This window comes from Crinia signifera, chromosome 4 (assembly GCF_055691185.1).
Source record: "Crinia signifera chromosome 4, ASM5569118v1, whole genome shotgun sequence".
NCBI classification, from domain to species: Eukaryota; Metazoa; Chordata; class Amphibia; order Anura; family Myobatrachidae; genus Crinia; species Crinia signifera.
The window spans coordinates 333,694,721-333,716,336 of NC_139220.1; the positions used below are offsets into that span (position 1 = coordinate 333,694,721).

The 21,616-nt window shown below is 42.4% G+C and overlaps 1 long non-coding RNA gene across 1 annotated transcript in view; it reads right to left on the reverse strand.

Annotated features, from left to right (window-relative positions):
- Positions 1 to 1,209: 1,209 nt before the first annotated feature.
- The window catches only part of LOC146072882 (uncharacterized), a 47,686-nt gene continuing 27,279 nt past the window's right edge, over positions 1,210 to 21,616 (reverse strand). The window contains exon 3 of the long non-coding RNA XR_014473257.1: positions 1,210 to 1,238. This is a non-coding gene — a long non-coding RNA (uncharacterized LOC146072882). The remainder of the gene's footprint in view (positions 1,239 to 21,616) is intronic.

A 21,616-nucleotide genomic window follows, 5' to 3' on the forward strand; every position in this document is an offset into this window, starting at 1 on the left:
TAAAAACATTTGCTGCATTCAGAACATTTATATGGCTTCTCTCCTGTGTGACTCCTCTGATGTTGGACAAGATTTGACTTCTGGGAAAAACATTTGCTGCATTCAGAACATTTATATGGTTTCTCTCCTGTGTGACTCCTCTGATGTTTGACCAGATGTGACTTATGGGAAAAACATTTGCTGCATTCAGAACATTTATATGGCTTCTCTCCTGTGTGACTCCTCTGATGTTGGACAAGCTGTGACATCTGGTAAAAACATTTGCTGCATTCAGAACATGTATATGGCTTCTCTCCTGTGTGACTCCTCTGATGTTTGACAAGCTGTGACTTCTGGGAAAAACATTTGCTGCATTCAGAACATTTATATGGCTTCTCTCCTGTGTGATTCCTCTGATGTACAACAAGATCTGACTTCCTGGAAAAACATTTGCTGCATTCAGAACATTTATATGGCTTCTCTCCTGTGTGACTCCTCTGATGTAGGACAAGATCTGACTTCTGGTAAAAACATTTGCTGCATTCAGAACATTTATATGGCTTCTCTCCTGTGTGACTCATCTGATGTATGATAAGATGTGGATTCTGGGAAAAACATTTGCTGCATTCAGAGCATTTATATGGCTTCTCTCCTGTGTGACTCCTCTGATGTTGGACAAGAAGTGACTTCTGGGAAAAACATTTGCTGCATTCAGAGCATTTATATGGTTTCTCTCCTGTGTGACTCCTCTGATGTATAACAAGATCTGACTTCTGGGAAAAACATTTGCTGCATTCAGAACATTTATATGGCTTCTCTCCTGTGTGACTCCTCTGATGTTGGACAAGCTGTGACTTCTGGGAAAAACATTTGTTGCATTCAGAGCATTTATATGGCTTCTCTCCTGTGTGACTCCTCTGATGTATGAGAAGATGTGGCTTCTGGGAAAAACATTTGCTGCATTCAGAACATTTATATGGCTTCTCTCCTGTGTGACTCCTCTGATGTATTAGAAGCTGTGATATATATGTAAAGCCTTTGTCACACTCAGAGCACACATGTGGTTTCTCTCCTGTGAGACTCATCATGTATGAGGTGAGAAACAAATTAGTTGCTAAATGTTTCTTCTATCCAGAAAATAAAATAGTGTTTGTTCCTCCTCCTGAGGTCCAGGAGATATGATGTATTTAGTTGGCTTGAGCGGAGAACAATTTCCTTTTTCAAAATCCTCTTAATTTGAATCCTGCTCCTTATATGTCCTGTAAGAAAGTTAATATGTAAAAGTATAATGGTTACCAGGATAACGCTACTTTTATTGTATAAGATGTATATTTATACACAACATCAAATATCACAGACACTGACAATGATGCTACATTTGTGTACTGATGTGTCCACATACATCTAGCCTCCTTGTGTGTTAAACAGTCCTTCTAGTTGCTCCATTCCATAGTGGGACTGTAGCTAAGCAAACTCAAAACAAATAAATCACCAGGGCCAGATGGGATTCATCCGAGGGTATTAATGGAATTAAGGGATGAACTAGCTACCCCCCTACATTATATCTTTAGCAAGTCACTATCGTCAGGTATAGTACCAAAAGATTGGAGAATAGCAGAGGTAGTGCCAATATTCAAAAAAGGAAAAAAGGAAGATCCCGCTAATTACAGACCCGTTAGTTTAACATCAATTGTGGGTAAACTATTTAAAGGATTTTTAAGGGATGGTATCCAGGAATATTTAGATCATCACCGTCTACTCAGTACTAACCAACATGGGTTCGTGAAAAATCGTTCATGCCAAACTAATCTACTAGGGTTCTATGAAGAGGTTAGCAAAAACCTCGATTATGGAAATGCTGTAGATGTGATTTTCCTAGATTTCGCTAAAGCATTTGATACTGTCCCACACAAGAGATTGATTAATAAAATGGAGAACCTAGGATTGGGTGAAAATATCTGCAGATGGGTAGGGAATTGGCTATGTAATAGAGAACAAAGAGTGGTTGTGAATGGTGCCGTATCAGATATGATACCGGTACTAAGTGGAGTGCCCCAGTGTTCTGTTGTGGGGCCCATTTTGTTTAACATTTTTATTAACGATATTGGGATAGGGTTACTCATCTTATGTATCCATCTTTGCAAACTTAGCAAAGTCATTAAATCATCAGAAGATGTCACCATGCTTCAAAATGATCTTGCAATTCTAGATGAGTGGGCAAAAAAAATGGAAGATGAGGTTCAATGTAGATAAATGTAAGGTTATGCACCTTGGGAGACACAACCAGTGTGCAAGTTACAACCTTAGCGGAGAGGAACTGGGTAATTCCATACTTGAAAAGGATCTAGGAGTCCAAATAGACAGCAAACTGGGATGTAGTGCCCATTGTAATGTAGCTACAAAAAAGGCCAACAAAATTCTGGCATGTATTAAGAGGGGAATGGAAACTAGGGACTCAAGGGTAATTATGCCACTGTATAAAGCATTGCTGAGACCTCACCTCGAGTACGGAGTGCAGTTCTGGGCCCCACACTATAAAAAGGACATCATAGAATTAGAAAAAGTCCAAAGGCGAGCAATAAAGCTTATTAGGGGAATGGAGAATTTAAGCTACGGGGAGAGATTAAGCAATTTGGGACTATTTACAATGGAAAAGAGATGTTTAAGGGGGGACTTGCTCAACATGTACAAGTATATCAAGGGCCAATATAAGGAACTAACCTGCTGCACAGAGTAATGTGTAAGATACTATGATGACGCTGACACCTACATACCCCTTTATATACACTAACCTGATACGCAGAGTAATATGTAAGATACTATGATGGAGCTGTCACCTAGATACCCCTTTATATACACTAACCTGATGTACAGAGTAATATGTAGGATACTATGATGGAGCTGACACCTAGATACCCCTTTATATACACTAACCTGCTGCACAGTGTAATATGTAAGATACTATGATGGAGCTGACACCTAGATACCCCTTTATATACACTAACCTGCTGCACAGAGTAATATGTAAGATACTAGTATGGAGCTGTAATCTATATACCCCTTTATATACACTAACCTGCTGCACAGAGTAATATGTAAGATACTATGATGGATCTGTCACCTAGATACCCCTTTATATACACTAACCTGCTGCACAGAGTAATATGTAAGATACTATGATGGCGCTCTCACCTAGATACCCCTTTATATACACTAACCTGCTGCACAGAGTAATATGTAGGGTACTATGATGGAGCTGTCACCTAGATACCACTTTATATACACAAACCTGCTGCACAGAGTAAAAGGGATTTTTGTAAGAACTTACCGTTCGAATCCCTTTCTCTGATATGGTCCTGGTGACACAGCTCAACATTGGGATGTAGGAGGGTCCGAAGGAGCCAGGCACCTATCCTAAAGCTTTAGAGGGTAGGCTCCTCCCCTACTGCATCCCGGACTCTTCAGTTCAATCTTTCAAAGCCACTGGAATACATTAACTCAGTACAAACGCCTGCACACATTATATGCACATTTTTCAAAATAACTTTTAACCATATAACATGAAACATCATGAACTTGGCATACTTACTGAGCGTAAGGGAGGGATCGCTGTGTCACCAGGACCATATCAGAGAAAGGGATTCGAACGGTAAGTTCTTACAAAAATCCCTTTTTCTCTTTCAATGGTCCTGGTGACACAGCTCAACATTGGGACGTTCCAGAGCCGGTCCTTTGGGTGGGTACGCTCAGGTCTGCAGCTCTCATTACTGCTCGCCCGAATGATGCGTCCTCCGACGCAAACCCATGGAACCTATAGAATTTGGCAAAGGTATGAACAGACGACCAAGTGGCAGCCCTGCAAACCTGCTCAGCTGTTGCCCCATGTCAAACCGCCCAAGAGGTGGCAACCGACCTGGTGGTATGCGCATTAATCCTGGCCGGTACAGGCCTACCAACTTTAGTATATGCAAACGCTATAACAGAGCGCAACCACCTAGCAATGGTCTGCTTAGAAGCAGGCCAACCAATTTTGTGTATGTCATACAAAACTAGCAAAGTATCAGTCTTTCTGACACTCTTAACTCTGTCCACATAAATGCGCAAGGCACGCACAACATCCAAATTTCTCAATTTGTCCCTTTTCCTCAAACCCTCTGGGGGTTGGAACACAGGCAGAACTATCTCCTGATTTAGATGGAAAGCAGAGACTACTTTCGGTAAAAATTGGTGTACCGTCCGAAGGACAGCCCTATCATCGTGAAATATAAGGAAAAGAGACTTGCATGACAATGCTCCCAACTCCGATACCCTCTTTGCTGACGCCACCGCCAACAAGAATACTAGTTTCCACGTAAGAAATTTAAGGTCAGCCGACCTTAATGGTTCAAAAGGCACCTTTTGAAGGCACTCCAAAACCAGAGATAAATCCCATGGTGCTACTGGTTGTTTGTAGGGAGGTTTCAACCGAGACACCCCCTGCAGGAAGGTCTGTACTTCCGGTAATGCAATCCTTCTTTGGAAGTAAATAGACAAGCCCGAGATCTGTACTTTTAGTGATTGAAGGCTTAACCCGGAGGAAAAACCATCCTGCAAAAATTCCAACATTTTTGCCAATCTAAAGCGTGATGTGTGTGACTTCTGCCTTTCACACCATCGAATATAGGTCTTCCGGACCCTATAATAATTCGCTGAAGACACTGACTTTCTGGCTTTTATCATTGTGTTAACCACCGCCTCTGAGAATCCTTTGTTCCTCAAAATGGCGGTTTCAACAGCCAGGCCGTCAAATTTAATCGAGCTGAATCCAGATGGTTGAACGGTCCTTGTTTTAGCAGGTCTGACCTCAGAGGTAGACGCCACGAGTCCACAGACAATCTCTGAAGCCTCGAGTACCAGGACCTCCTTGGCCAATCTGGGGCCACTAAGATCACTGGGCTTGCCTGGGCCTTTATTCTTTTCAATACCCTTGCCAGCATAGGAAATGGTGGAAAGACATAAAGGAGATTCCCCTCCCAGGGGATAGTCATGGCATCCACTGCTTCTGCCGGTGGGTCCCTCGTTCTGGCATAAAACCTGGGTACCTGATGGTTGAACCTGGATGCCATTAGGTCCACATCCGGGGTTCCCCACCTCTGTGTAATCTGGTGAAACACCTGTGAGTTCAGGCTCCATTCCCCTTCCATCAGCTCCTCCCTGCTCAGGAAGTCGGCCTCTATATTCTCCACTCCTGGTATGAATATAGCTGATAATGCTGGAACATTCTGTTCCGCCCACAAGAGGATTCTGGACACCTCCCACATAGCCAGTCTGCTGCGTGTGCCTCCCTGGTGATTCAGATACGCCACAGCTGTGGTGTTGTCGGTCTGAATCCTTAAAGGGAGCCTCTGTAACCTGTCTCCCGCCAGAGAAATCACTTTCCACACAGCTCTCAGTTCCAAGATGTTGATCGGTAAGGCAGATTCTTCTGGAGTCCACAAGCCCTGCAGACGCAGGTCCAAGACTACTGCCCCCAGCCCCTGAGACAGGCATCGGTAGTGACTACCAGCCAGCTCCAGGACTGCAGGGACCGACCCCACTGAAGGGAATCCACCTCTGTCCACCATTTCAGGGAGCATTGAGTTTCCGAAGACAGCACTATCTGTTCTGACTTCATGGTCTGCGTGTTTCCTGACCAAGACGTCAAAATGTTCCACTGGAACACACGAGAGTGGAACCTGGCAAACTGCAGCGTCTCGAAAGACGCCACCATCTTCCCCAGCAACTTGAGGCACCTCCATACTGATGTGCTCCGAGAGCCGAGAATCTCCTGGACCAAGGCAGCCAGACCAGATCCCTGGCCTTTGCCTCTGGTAAAAATACCCAATGTAAGTGGGTATCCAGAACCACTCCCAGGAATTGGAGTCTCTGTGACGGCACCAACTGAGACTTTTGCAAGTTTAAAAGCCAGCCGTGAGCCTGCAAAAAACTGATGGCTTCTGCCAAATGACTCTGCAACATGTCTGCTGACTCTGCTTTGAACAGCAGGTCGTCCAAATATGGTATCACTGTGATTCCCCTCAGCCGAAGCACAGCCGCCATTACAGACATTATTTTGGTGAATACCCTTGGCGCCGTGGCCAGTCCAAAGGGTAACGCCTGGAATTGCAAATGCAGGTTTCCTATCGCAAACCTTAACAGAGCCTGATGTTCTGGGTGTATAGGGACATGAACGTACGCGTCCTGGACATCCATGGACGCCAAAAATTCTCCCTGGTCCAGGCTTAGTAGCACTGACCGTAGAGACTCCATTTTAAAATGGTCTACCCACAAATGGACATTCAGAGACTTTAAATTCAGAATTGGTCTGAAAGACCCGTCTGGTTTGGGCACCAGAAACAGAGTGGAATAAAAGCTTCTTTTCCACTCCGCTCTTGGGACCGGGATCACCACACCCTTCTCTAAGAGAGAGTGAGCCGCTCCCAAAAGAGCCGTACGGAGCCGGAATGAATCTTCTCAGAGGAAGACCTTTGAAGGGAATTCTGTAACCCTGGGCTATAATGTCTAATACCCAGGAATCCTGATCTAGTATTGCCCATGCGTCCCTGAACTGTGACAGACGCCCCCCCACCTTGACCACCGCCGGGCAAAACCCCTGGCAGTCATGCAGAGGGTTTGTCCTCTCCTTTGGTGTTAGGTTTCTTATGAAAGGAACCAAATTTTGACTTTGGGGCCTTACCCCTGGAGGACTGAAACTTTCCCCTAAATGACTGTCCTCGAAAGGACGCACCTCCTCTAGGGGAGGGCCGAAAGGATGGCCTGAAAGCAGAGAATCTTGATGTCTGCTTGGCTGCGGGGCCAGGCAGGAAGGTACTTTTGCCACCTGTGGCCTGCTTAATAATCTCTTCCAGCTCAGAGCCAAATAACAGCTTTCCCTTAAAAGCTAATGCTTCTAAAGCCTTCTTAGACTCATTATCTGCCTCCAAAGCCTTAAGCCAGAGCACTCTCCTGGCATTGACCGACACTGTGGAAACTCTAGCAGCCATTTTGAGAGCTTCCTCCTCAGCCTCCAGCACATACTCTGCTGCTGCTTTGAGCTTTTCCGCAAGCAACAACACACAAGGGTCAGCGTGTAAAATAGTGCACAAATCATTGGCCCACACAATCATGGCCTTAGAGACCCCGGCTGAAGCAATCAGAGGACGTAGGGTGTATCCCACCCCTTCAAATATTGCTTTGAGGTTACCCTCCAGCTTTTTGTCTATGGGGTCCTTAAAAGCTGCCCCTCCTTGTACCGGTAACACCGTAGCTTTTGACAAACGTGCCACAGAAGCATCAACCACTGGAACTTTCTCCTAGAGATCCGCATGAGACTCAGGCATGGGGTACAGACTTAAGAATCTCTTAGGCATCAGAAGCCTCTTATTAGGGGTTTTCCAAGCCCCTTCCAATAAATCCTGTAAACCTTCATCAGACGGAAAGGTAACAGCTTCTTTACGCTGCCGTTTAAACACACCTTTTGCAGGAGTTTTATCTTCCACAGACAAATTTAATGCCTGCTTAACAGCAGTAATCACATCTTCCACCCCTGCGGCTGAGGAATCCTCAGAATCATCACCCTGCTCCCAGGGGATGTCTGCATATGCTCCCTCCTCATCTTCAACCATTAAAGGCACCGAGTAAGACCTTTTAGGGGTCCCCACAGCATCAACATCAATTTTGTCTAGCAGATCACTAAACCTGTTGATCCCCTTTGCAGTATCCTGCATCACCTGTAAGAAAGCAGGATCTGCCTGGGTAAGACGCAAGGAGCCGGAGGACTGCTGAGATGATGACATAGGTCTCTGAGAATCTACCAAGGCACCACTCTGTCTGTCCAGCAATTGCACTAAAGCATTAACTGACCTGCCCAGGGCACTGGCCCACGCTAGTTTCAATTGCTCTACCCTCTGGGGTTCACTCCCCATGGGCTTCTCAGCAGCGCAAGCAATACACAAGCCCCCCTTGGCCATCTGCTCAGGGATAAATTTCAGTGTACAAACACTGCAAGCGCTCAATGTATCTGGGGCTCCCTCCCCCAAAACCACAGACTGATGCACAGACATGATGTTCACAATTAACACAGTCACAGCGCAAATGTACAGGCGTTCACACTAAGCCAATGTACTCAGTCACTTAGCTGTCTGTAGTCTTCAGATAGGGAAAGCGCTGCCCAGGAAATCCAATCACTCTGTCAGGATCTGTCAGCCAGCTCAGCTCCGCTGCAAGCGTTCCGAATGGCGCCAAAACAGAGTGAGGGAAGAGACCAAGTCCCTGCTGCTGCAGGGTCCGTGACTTTTGGCGCCAACCACCCCACAGACAGCCGCTCCCTTAGTAGGATCTCCTAGTTCCAGTATCTCCCCCTCAGCTGGGGACCACTTGGAACATGCCTGTAACGCACTGCTGTCCTCTCATATAGGAGCTCAGTGTGTAAGCTCCGCAGAAAATGGCCGCCGCCATCACGGAACGCCTGTCCCCCATGATCCCCACCTAGCGTGAAGCCGGTTTCAGAGCGCTCCGGAGCCCAGGCAGCTTCTTAAAAGAAGCTGTAAGCGCTGCACAGGGAGGCCAGAAAGTGTCTCCCCTGTGCACAGCGAGCTGACAGGACGCGCTTCTGTCAGCTCCTGCTGCGCTAGCAGTGTGAGGATTCACTAACTAGAAGCCTCACACTGTGCCTACCTAGCTAGAGTGAAAAGTTAATAAAACAATAAAAAACCCTAACTACTCTAATTCTTCGACTGCTCCCGCAGCCCTTTAGAATAGCACCCACTCCAGTGGGCACCTGACACGAACTGAAGAGTCCGGGATGCAGTAGGGGAGAAGCCTACCCTCTAAAGTTTTAGGATAGGTGCCTGGCTCCTTCGGACCCTCCTACATCCCAATGTTGAGCTGTGTCACCAGGACCATTGAAAGAGAAATATGTAATATACTATGATGGAGCGGTCACCTAGATAACCCTTTATATACACTAACCTGAAGCACAGAGTAATATGTAAGATACTATGATGGTGCTGTCACCTAGATACCCCTTTATATACACTAACCTGCCGCACAGTGTAATATGTAAGATACTATGATGGTGCTGTCACCTACATACCCCTTTATATACACTAACCTGCAGCACAGAGTAATATGTAAGATACTATGATGGAGCTGTCACCTAGACACCCCTTTATATACACTAACCTGCTGCACAGAGTAATATGTAAGATACTATGATGGAGCGGTCACCTAGATACCCCTTTATATACACTAACCTGCTGCACAGAGTAATATGTAAGATACTATGATGGAGCTGTCACCTAGATACCCCTTTATATACACTAACCTGCTGCACAGAGTAATATGTAATATACTATGATGGAGCTGTCACCTAGATACCCCTTTATATACACTAACCTGCTGCACAGAGTAATATGTAAGATACTATGATGGTGCTGTCACCTAGATACCACTTTATATACACTAACCTGCTGCACAGAGTAATATGTAAGATACTATGATGGAGCTGACACCTAGATACCCCTTTATATACACTAACCTGCTGCACAGAGTAATATGTAAGATACTATGATGGAGCTGACACCTAGATACCCCTTTATATACACTAACCTGCTGCACAGAGTAATATGTAAGATACTATGATGGAGCGGTCACCTAGATAACCCTTTATATACACTAAACTGATGCACAGGGTAATATGTAAGATACTATGATGGAGCGGTCACCTAGATAACCCTTTATATACACTAACCTGCTGCACAGAGTAATATGTAAGATACTATGATGGAGCTGTCACCTAGATACCCCTTTATATACACTAACCTGCTGCACAGGGTAATATGTAAGATACTATGATGGAGCTGTCACCTAGATACCCCTTTATATACACTAACCTGCTGCACAGAGTAATATGTAAGATACTATGATGTAGCTGTCACCTAGATACCCCCTTTATATACACTAACCTGCTGCACAGAGTAATATGTAAGATACTATGATGGAGCTGTCACCTAGATACCCCTTTATATACACTATCCTGCTGCACAGAGTAATATGTAAGATACTATGATGGAGCTGTCACCTAGATATCCCTTTATATACACTAACCTGCTGCACAGAGTAATATGTAAGATACTATGATGGAGCCGTCACCTAGATACCCCTTTATATACACTAACCTGCTGCACAGAGTAATATGTAAGATACTATGATGTAGCCGTCACCTAGATACCCCATTTCTATACACTAACCTGCTGCACAGGGTAATATGTAAGATACTATGATGGAGATGTCACCTAGATACCCCTTTATATACACTAACCTGCTGCACAGAGTAATATGTAAGATACTATGATGTAGCTGTCACCTAGATACCCCCTTTATATACACTAACCTGCTGCACAGTAATATGTAAGATACTATGATGGAGCCGTCACCTAGATACCCCTTTATATACACTAACCTGCTGCACAGAGTAATATGTAAGATACTATGATGGAGCCGTCACCTAGATACCCCTTCATATACACTAACCTGCTGCACAGAGTAATATGTAAGATACAATGATGGAGCCGTCACCTAGATACCCCTTTATATACACTAACCTGCTGCACAGAGTAATATGTAAGATACTATGATGGAGCCGTCACCTAGATATCCCTTTACATACACTAACCTGCTGCACAGAGTGATATGTAGTATACTATGATGGAGCCGTCACCTAGATACCCCTTTACATACACTAACCTGCTGCACAGAGTGATATGTAAGATACTATGATGGAGCCGTCACCTAGATACCCCTTTATATACACTAACCTGCAGCACAGAGTAATATGTATGATACTATGATGGAGCTGTCACCTAGATACCCCTTTATATACACTAACCTGCAGCACAGAGTAATATGTATGATACTATGATGGAGCTGTCACCTAGATACCCCTTTATATACACTAACCTGCTGCACAGAGTAATATGTAAGATACTATGATGGAGCGGTCACCTAGATACCCCTTTATATACACTAACCTGCTGCACAAAGTAATATGTAAGATACTATGATGGAGCGGTCACCTACATACCCCTTTATATACACTAACCTGCTGCACAGGGTAATATGTAAGATACTATGATGGAGCGGTCACCTACATACCCCTTTATATACACTAACCTGCTGCACAGGGTAATATGTAAGATACTATGATGGAGCTGTCACCTAGATACCCCCTTATATACACTAACCTGCTGCACAGAGTAATATGTAAGATACTATGATGGAGCTGTCACCTAGATACCCCCTTTATATACACTAACCTGCTGCACAGAGTAATATGTAAGATACTATGATGGAGCCGTCACCTAAATATCCCTTTATATACACTAACCTGCTGCACAGGGTAATATGTAAGATACTATGATGGAGCCGTCACCTAGATACCCCTTTATATACACTAACCTGCTGCACAGGGTAATATGTAAGATACTATGATGGAGCCGTCACCTAGATACCCCATTTATATACACTAACCTGCTGCACAGGGTAATATGTAAGATACTATGATGGAGCCGTCACCTAGATACCCCTTTATATACACTAACCTGCTGCACAGAGTAATATGTAAGATACTATGATGGAGCCGTCACCTAGATACCCCTTTATATACACTAACCTGCTGCACAGAGTAATATGTAAGATACTATGATGGAGCTGTCACCTAGATACCCCTTTATATACACTAACCTGCTGCACAGAGTAATATGTAAGATACTATGATGGAGCCGTCACCTAGATACCCCTTTATATACACTAACCTGCTGCACAGAGTAATATGTAAGATACTATGATGGAGCCGTCACCTAGATACCCCTTTATATACACTAACCTGATGCACAGAGTAATATGTAAGATACTATGATGGAGCCGTCACCTAGATACCCCTTTATATACACTAACCTGCTGCACAGAGTAATATGTAAGATACTATGATGGAGCCGTCACCTAGATATCCCTTTACATACACTAACCTGCTGCACAGAGTGATATGTAGTATACTATGATGGAGCCGTCACCTAGATACCCCTTTACATACACTAACCTGCTGCACAGAGTGATATGTAAGATACTATGATGGAGCCGTCACCTAGATACCCCTTTATATACACTAACCTGCAGCACAGAGTAATATGTATGATACTATGATGGAGCTGTCACCTAGATACCCCTTTATATACACTAACCTGCAGCACAGAGTAATATGTATGATACTATGATGGAGCTGTCACCTAGATACCCCTTTATATACACTAACCTGCTGCACAGAGTAATATGTAAGATACTATGATGGAGCGGTCACCTAGATACCCCTTTATATACACTAACCTGCTGCACAAAGTAATATGTAAGATACTATGATGGAGCGGTCACCTACATACCCCTTTATATACACTAACCTGCTGCACAGGGTAATATGTAAGATACTATGATGGAGCGGTCACCTACATACCCCTTTATATACACTAACCTGCTGCACAGGGTAATATGTAAGATACTATGATGGAGCTGTCACCTAGATACCCCCTTATATACACTAACCTGCTGCACAGAGTAATATGTAAGATACTATGATGGAGCTGTCACCTAGATACCCCCTTTATATACACTAACCTGCTGCACAGAGTAATATGTAAGATACTATGATGGAGCCGTCACCTAAATATCCCTTTATATACACTAACCTGCTGCACAGGGTAATATGTAAGATACTATGATGGAGCCGTCACCTAGATACCCCTTTATATACACTAACCTGCTGCACAGGGTAATATGTAAGATACTATGATGGAGCCGTCACCTAGATACCCCATTTATATACACTAACCTGCTGCACAGGGTAATATGTAAGATACTATGATGGAGCCGTCACCTAGATACCCCTTTATATACACTAACCTGCTGCACAGAGTAATATGTAAGATACTATGATGGAGCCGTCACCTAGATACCCCTTTATATACACTAACCTGCTGCACAGAGTAATATGTAAGATACTATGATGGAGCTGTCACCTAGATACCCCTTTATATACACTAACCTGCTGCACAGAGTAATATGTAAGATACTATGATGGAGCCGTCACCTAGATACCCCTTTATATACACTAACCTGCTGCACAGAGTAATATGTAAGATACTATGATGGAGCCGTCACCTAGATACCCCTTTATATACACTAACCTGATGCACAGAGTAATATGTAAGATACTATGATGGAGCCGTCTCCTAGATACCTCTTTATATACACTAACCTGCTGCACAGAGTAATATGTAAGATACTATGATGGAGCTGTCACCTAGATACCCCTTTATATACACTAACCTGCTGCACAGAGTAATATGTAAGATACTATGATGGAGCTGTCACCTAGATACCCCTTTACATACACTAACCTGATGCACAGAGTAATATGTAAGATACTATGATGGTGCTGTCACCTAGATACCCCTTTATATACACTAACCTGCTGCACAGAGTAATATGTAAGATACTATGATGGAGCTGTCACCTAGATACCCCTTTATATAAACTAACCTGCTGCACAGAGTAATATGTATGATACTATGATGGAGCTGTCACCTAGATACCCCTTTATATACACTAACCTGATGCACAGAGTAATATGTAAGATACTATGATGAAGCTGTCACCTAGATACCCCTTTATATACACTAACCTGATGCACAGAGTAATATGTAAGATACTATGATAGAGCCGTCACCTAGATACCCCTTTATATACACTAACCTGATGCACAGAGTAATATGTAAGATACTATGATGGAACCGTCACCTAGATACCCCTTTATATACACTAATCTGATGCACAGAGTAATATGTAAGATACTATGATGAAGCCGTCACCTAGATACCCCTTTATATACACTAACCTGATGCACAGAGTAATATGTAAGATACTATGATGGAGCCGTCACCTAGATACCCCTTTATATACACTGACCTGCTGCGCAGAGTAACATGTAAGATACTATGATGGAGCTGTCACCTAGATACCCTTTATATACACTAACCTGCTGCACAGAGTAACATGTCAGATACTATGATGGAGCCGTCACCTAGATATCCCTTTATATACACTAACCTGCTGCACAGAGTAATATGTAAGATACTATGATGGAGCTGTCACCTAGATACCCCTTTATATACACTAACCTGATGTACAGAGTAATATGTAAGATACTATGATGGATCTGTCACCTAGATACCCCTTTATATACACTAACCTGATGTACAGAGTAATATGTAAGATACTATGATGGAGCCGTCACCTAGATACCCCTTTATATACACTAACCTGCTGCACAGAGTAACATGTAAGATACTATGATGGAGCTGCCACCTAGATACCCCTTTATATACACTAACCTCCTGCACAGAGTAACATGTAAGATACTATGATGGAGCCGTCACCTAGATACCCCTTTATATACACTAACCTGCTGCACAGAGTAATATGTAAGATACTATGATGGAGCTGTCACCTAGATACCCCTTTATATACACTAACCTGATGTACAGAGTAATATGTAAGATACTATGATGGATCTGTCACCTAGATACCCCTTTATATACACTAACCTGATGTACAGAGTAATATGTAGGATACTATGTTGGTGCTGTCACCTAGATACCCCTTTATATACACTAATCTGCTACACAGAGTAATATGTAAGATACTATGATGGAGCCGTCACCTAGATACCCCTTTATATACACTAACCTGCTGCACAGAGTAACATGTAAGATACTATGATGGATCTGCCACCTAGATACCCCTTTATATACACTAACCTCCTGCACAGAGTAACATGTAAGATACTATGATGGAGCGGTCACCTACATACCCCTTTATATACACTAACCTGCTGCACAGGGTAATATGTAAGATACTATGATGGAGCTGTCACCTAGATACCCCCTTATATACACTAACCTGCTGCACAGAGTAATATGTAAGATACTATGATGTAGCTGTCACCTAGATACCCCCTTTATATACACTAACCTGCTGCACAGAGTAATATGTAAGATACTATGATTGAGCCGTCACCTAGATACCCCTTTATATACACTAACCTGCTGCACAGGGTAATATGTAAGATACTATGATGGAGCCGTCACCTAGATACCCCATTTATATACACTAACCTGCTGCACAGGGTAATATGTAAGATACTATAATGGAGCCGTCACCTAGATACCCCTTTATATACACTAACCTGCTGCACAGAGTAATATGTAAGATACTATGATGGAGCCGTCACCTAGATACCCCTTTATATACACTAACCTGCTGCACAGAGTAATATGTAAGATACTATGATGGGGCTGTCACCTAGATACCCCTTTATATACACTAACCTGCTGCACAGAGTAATATGTAAGATACTATGATGGAGCCGTCACCTAGATACCCCTTTATATACACTAACCTGCTGCACAGAGTAATATGTAAGATACTATGATGGAGCCGTCACCTAGATACCCCTTTATATACACTAACCTGATGCACAGAGTAATATGTAAGATACTATGATGGAGCCGTCTCCTAGATACCTCTTTATATACACTAACCTGCTGCACAGAGTAATATGTAAGATACTATGATGGAGCTGTCACCTAGATATCCCTTTATATACACTAACCTGCTGCACAGAGTAATATGTAAGATACTATGATGGAGCTGTCACCTAGATACCCCTTTACATACACTAACCTGATGCACAGAGTAATATGTAAGATACTATGATGGTGCTGTCACCTAGATACCCCTTTATATACACTAACCTGCTGCACAGAGTAATATGTAAGATACTATGATGGAGCTGTCACCTAGATACCCCTTTATATACACTAACCTGCTGCACAGAGTAATATGTATGATACTATGATGGAGCTGTCACCTAGATACCCCTTTATATACACTAACCTGCTGCACAGAGTAATATGTAAGATACTATGATGAAGCTGTCACCTAGATACCCCTTTATATACACTAACCTGATGCACAGAGTAATATGTAAGATACTATGATAGAGCCGTCACCTAGATACCCCTTTATATACACTAACCTGATGCACAGAGTAATATGTAAGATACTATGATGGAACCGTCACCTAGATACCCCTTTATATACACTAACCTGATGCACAGAGTAATATGTAAGATACTATGATGAAGCCGTCACCTAGATACCCCTTTATATACACTAACCTGATGCACAGAGTAATATGTAAGATACTATGATGGAGCTGTCACACAGATACCCCTTTATATACACTGACCTGCTGCGCAGAGTAACATGTAAGATACTATGATGGAGCTGTCACCTAGATACCCTTTATATACACTAACCTGCTGCACAGAGTAACATGTCAGATACTATGATGGAGCCGTCACCTAGATATCCCTTTATATACACTAACCTGCTGCACAGAGTAATATGTAAGATACTATGATGGAGCTGTCACCTAGATACCCCTTTATATACACTAACCTGATGTACAGAGTAATATGTAAGATACTATGATGGATATGTCACCTAGATACCCCTTTATATACACTAACCTGATGTACAGAGTAATATGTAGGATACTATGTTGGTGCTGTCACCTAGATACCCCTTTATATACACTAATCTGCTACACAGAGTAATATGTAAGATACTATGATGGAGCCGTCACCTAGATACCCCTTTATATACACTAACCTGCTGCACAGAGTAACATGTAAGATACTATGATGGAGCTGCCACCTAGATACCCCTTTATATACACTAACCTCCTGCACAGAGTAACATGTAAGATACTATGATGGAGCCGTCACCTAGATACCCCTTAATATACACTAACCTGATGCACAGAGTAATATGTAAGATACTATGATGGAGCCGTCACCTAGATACCCCTTTATATACACTAACCTGCTGCCCAGAGTAATATGTAAGATACTATGATGGAGCCGTCACCTAGATACCCCTTTATATACACTAACCTGCTGTACAGAGTAATATGTAAGATACTATGATGGAGCCGTCACCTAGATACCCCTTTATATACACTAACCTGCTACACAGAGTAATATGTAAGATACTATGATGGAGCCGTCACCTAGATACCCCTTTATATACACTAACCTGCTGCACAGAGTAATATGTAAGATACTATGATGGAGCCGTCACCTAGATACCCCTTTATATACACTAACCTGCTGCACAGAGTAATATGTAAGATACTATGATGGATCTGTCACCTAGATACCCCTTTGTATACACTAACCTGCTGCACAGAGTAATATGTAAGATACTATGATGGGGCTGTCACCTAGATACCCCTTTATATACACTAACCTGATGCACAGAGTAATATGTAAGATACTATGATGGAGCTGTCACCTAGATACCCCTTTATATACACTAACCTGCTGCACAGAGTGATATGTAAGATACTATGATGGAGCGGTCACCTAGATACCCTTTATATACAGTAACCTGCTGCACAGAGTGATATGTAAGATACTATGATGGAGCTGTCACCTAGATACCCCTTTATATACACTAACCTGATGCACAGAGTAATATGTAAGATACTATGATGGTGCTGTCACCTAGATACCCCTTTATATACACTAACCTGCTGCACAGAGTAATATGTAAGATACTATGATGGAGCTGTCACCTAGATACCCCTTTATATACACTAACCTGATGCACAGAGTAATATGTAAGATACTATGATGGAGCTGTCACCTAGATACCCCTTTATATACACTAACCTGCTGCACAGAGTAATATGTAAGATACTATGATGAAGCTGTCACCTAGATACCCCTTTATATACACTAACCTGCTGCACAGAGTAATATGTAAGATACTATGATGGAACCGTCTCCTAGATACCCCTTTATATACACTAACCTGCTGCACAGAGTAATATGTAAGATACTATGATGGAGCCGTCACCTAGATACCCCTTTATATACACTAACCTGCTGCACAGAGTAATATGTAAGATACTATGATGAAGCCGCCACCTAGATACCCCTTTATATACACTAACCTGCTGCACAGAGTAATATGTAAGATACTATGATGGCGCTGTCACCTAGATATCCCTTTATATACACTATCCTGCTGTGCAGAGTAATATGTAAGATACTATGATGGAGCTGTCACCTAGATACCCCTTTATATACACTAACCTGCTGCGCAGAGTAATATGTAAGATACTATGATGGAGCTGTCACCTAGATACCCTTTATATACACTAACCTGCTGCACAGAGTAACATGTAAGATACTATGATGGAGCCGTCACCTAGATATCCCTTTATATACACTAACCTGCTGCACAGAGTAATATGTAAGATACTATGATGGAGCTGTCACCTAGATACCCCTTTATATACACTAACCTGATGCACAGAGTAATATGTAAGATACTATGATGGAGCGGTCACCTAGATACCCTTTATATACAGTAACCTGCTGCACAGAGTAATATGTAAGATACTATGATGGAGCCGTCACCTAGATACCCCTTTATATACACTAACCTGCTGCACAGAGTAATATGTAAGATACTATGATGGAGCCGTCACCTAGATACCCCTTTATATACACTAACCTGATGCACAGAGTAATATGTAAGATACTATGATGGAGCCGTCTCCTAGATACCTCTTTATATACACTAACCTGCTGCATAGAGTAATATGTAAGATACTATGATGGAGCTGTCACCTAGATATCCCTTTATATACACTAACCTGCTGCACAGAGTAATATGTAAGATACTATGATGGAGCTGTCACCTAGATACCCCTTTACATACACTAACCTGATGCACAGAGTAATATGTAAGATACTATGATGGTGCTGTCACCTAGATACCCCTTTATATACACTAACCTGCTGCACAGAGTAATATGTAAGATACTATGATGGAGCTGTCACCTAGATACCCCTTTATATAAACTAACCTGCTGCACAGAGTAATATGTATGATACTATGATGGAGCTGTCACCTAGATACCCCTTTATATACACTAACCTGCTGCACAGAGTAATATGTAAGATACTATGATGAAGCTGTCACCTAGATACCCCTTTATATACACTAACCTGATGCACAGAGTAATATGTAAGATACTATGATAGAGCCGTCACCTAGATACCCCTTTATATACACTAACCTGATGCACAGAGTAATATGTAAGATACTATGATGGAACCGTCACCTAGATAACCCTTTATATACACTAACCTGATGCACAGAGTAATATGTAAGATACTATGATGAAGCCGTCACCTAGATACCCCTTTATATACACTAACCTGATGCACAGAGTAATATGTAAGATACTATGATGGAGCCGTCACCTAGATACCCCTTTATATACACTGACCTGCTGCGCAGAGTAACATGTAAGATACTATGATGGAGCTGTCACCTAGATACCCTTTATATACACTAACCTGCTGCACAGAGTAACATGTCAGATACTATGATGGAGCCGTCACCTAGATATCCCTTTATATACACTAACCTGCTGCACAGAGTAATATGTAAGATACTATGATGGAGCTGTCACCTAGATACCCCTTTATATACACTAACCTGATGTACAGAGTAATATGTAAGATACTATGATGGATCTGTCACCTAGATACCCCTTTATATACACTAACCTGATGTACAGAGTAATATGTAAGATACTATGATGGAGCCGTCACCTAGATACCCCTTTATATACACTAACCTGCTGCACAGAGTAACATGTAAGATACTATGATGGAGCTGCCACCTAGATACCCCTTTATATACACTAACCTCCTGCACAGAGTAACATGTAAGATACTATGATGGAGCCGTCACCTAGATACCCCTTTATATACACTAACCTGCTGCACAGAGTAATATGTAAGATACTATGATGGAGCTGTCACCTAGATACCCCTTTATATACACTAACCTGATGTACAGAGTAATATGTAAGATACTATGATGGATCTGTCACCTAGATACCCCTTTATATACACTAACCTGATGTACAGAGTAATATGTAGGATACTATGTTGGTGCTGTCACCTAGATACCCCTTTATATACACTAATCTGCTACACAGAGTAATATGTAAGATACTATGATGGAGCCGTCACCGAGATACCCCTTTATATACACTAACCTGCTGCACAGAGTAACATGTAAGATACTATGATGGATCTGCCACCTAGATACCCCTTTATATACACTAACCTCCTGCACAGAGTAACATGTAAGATACTATGATGGAGCGGTCACCTACATACCCCTTTATATACACTAACCTGCTGCACAGGGTAATATGTAAGATACTATGATGGAGCTGTCACCTAGATACCCCCTTATATACACTAACCTGCTGCACAGAGTAATATGTAAGATACTATGATGTAGCTGTCACCTAGATACCCCCTTTATATACCCTAACCTGCTGCACAGAGTAATATGTAAGATACTATGATGGAGCCGTCACCTAGATATCCCTTTATATACACTAACCTGCTGCACAGAGTAATATGTAAGATACTATGATTGAGCCGTCACCTAGATACCCCTTTATATACACTAACCTGCTGCACAGGGTAATATGTAAGATACTATGATGGAGCCGTCACCTAGATACCCCATTTATATACACTAACCTGCTGCACAGGGTAATATGTAAGATACTATAATGGAGCCGTCACCTAGATACCCCTTTATATACACTAACCTGCTGCACAGAGTAATATGTAAGATACTATGATGGAGCCGTCACCTAGATACCCCTTTATATACACTAACCTGCTGCACAGAGTAATATGTAAGATACTATGATGGGGCTGTCACCTAGATACCCCTTTATATACACTAACCTGCTGCACAGAGTAATATGTAAGATACTATGATGGAGCCGTCACCTAGATACCCCTTTATATACACTAACCTGCTGCACAGAGTAATATGTAAGATACTATGATGGAGCCGTCACCTAGATACCCCTTTATATACACTAACCTGATGCACAGAGTAATATGTAAGATACTATGATGGAGCCGTCTCCTAGATACCTCTTTATATACACTAACCTGCTGCACAGAGTAATATGTAAGATACTATGATGGAGCTGTCACCTAGATATCCCTTTATATACACTAACCTGCTGCACAGAGTAATATGTAAGATACTATGATGGAGCTGTCACCTAGATACCCCTTTACATACACTAACCTGATGCACAGAGTAATATGTAAGATACTATGATGGAGCTGTCACCTAGATACCCCTTTACATACACTAACCTGATGCACAGAGTAATATGTAAGATACTATGATGGTGCTGTCACCTAGATACCCCTTTATATACACTAACCTGCTGCACAGAGTAATATGTAAGATACTATGATGGAGCTGTCACCTAGATACCCCTTTATATACACTAACCTGCTGCACAGAGTAATATGTATGATACTATGATGGAGCTGTCACCTAGATACCCCTTTATATACACTAACCTGCTGCA